Raw genomic sequence first — 1,369 nt, forward strand, 5'->3', positions numbered from 1 at the left:
TGCTCCCCAAGGATCTAGCCATGGCAGCTAAGTGGGTGCACGCCCAGCCTTTCCTGCATCAGGTAGCAGAACCTGGCTGAATCCAGGTTGCAACCACTGCTGATAACATGGTTCTTGGAAAAGCCACTTATCTTCCAAGCTACATAGATCAAGATAACCACTGGGTTGGTCACAACAGGTAACTTGCAGTTGGGACTGCACTTTGAAACATTAGGAATGATGAACTTGGAGATGTTCACATTACGCTGCACCAAATCAAGACAGCTCTCTCCCTCTTGCTGACATGCTCCAGCAGTGAGAATAACCAGCTTGGAGTCTGAAGTTACATTATAGTCTTTGCCAGAGACAATTTTTGGGGTCCTAAGGAAAAGGCTGCTGTGTTGGAGATCCATCATCTCTTCCTTCAGTTTGTCTTCTGTGACATCAAGAAGAGCAAGCTCATCTGCCAAGTCCTTCATTAAGATACTGATGGCACAGGCCATGCCAACAGCACCAACCCCGACAACCGTGATCTTATTCTGGGGCACCTGTTCCTCCTTAAGAAGATTCACAATCAGCTGATCTTTGAGACTGGCCATCTTGGACTTAAAACCAAAAGGAACCAGGAATGCACATGGGGCAGGTGTCAGGGTGTGCGCTTTTCTCTTATCACTTTGTTTAGTGAAATCTTGTATCATTTTTAATGTTGTTTTTTCCTTATATCTCTATTTTCTACTCTTTAAAAATAAAAAAATGTGTGCAAAATAAAATAAATAAATAAATAAAATGCAATGTTAATATCTACATGGCCAACATATGTAAGTTCCTTAGCTTTCTCTAAAAGAACACATATTTTAGGTAAAGATGTGGTTCTCTCATTCAATAAATGTGAACAACTTAAGCTTATTGCCACTGTTTAAACAACCTGTGCTTATTTTTTAATGTATTCCACCTGAATAAAGCTTCATTTAGTCATCTATGTCCCCCTGGAAGTTTAAAAAAAGTACTGCCAACTTTTTTTCCTGGGCTAAATTATTTAATGCTCTAACATCTGTTTATAGATATTTTGCTCAAAGGTTTGTAAAAGATTTTTTGAAATTAGCCTTAAAGGAAAGAAAACTTATTGCATTTCACGTAAGCATATATCTCTATTGTCCATCTCTCCGTATATCCATCTATAGAGAATGATGATGATATAAGAAAAATCTGTTGATATTTGCTACATTTCATTTCATGAATGAGGACAGTCTTTATCACACACACAATTCTGATTTTCAGGCTTAAAGATCCTTTCAAATACCTTACATTTACACCTTTACTTATACCATGGTATTTCTAATCTTCGAAACGCAGTACGATGGGAGGAGCCTGTTTACACATCTTAAAATAG

At 38.1% G+C, this 1,369-nt stretch overlaps 1 pseudogene across 1 annotated transcript; it reads right to left on the reverse strand.

The window, feature by feature from the left end:
* Window positions 1-9: 9 nt before the first annotated feature.
* LOC111813733 lies at window positions 10-631 on the reverse strand (annotated as a pseudogene). Its single transcript, XR_002818904.1, has one exon. The product of XR_002818904.1 is annotated as an L-lactate dehydrogenase A chain pseudogene (transcript).
* Between the last annotated feature and the right edge of the window lie 738 nt (window positions 632-1,369).

Source organism: Octodon degus, unplaced genomic scaffold (assembly GCF_000260255.1).
Source record: "Octodon degus isolate 3935 unplaced genomic scaffold, OctDeg1.0 scaffold00218, whole genome shotgun sequence".
NCBI lineage: Eukaryota > Metazoa > Chordata > Mammalia > Rodentia > Octodontidae > Octodon > Octodon degus.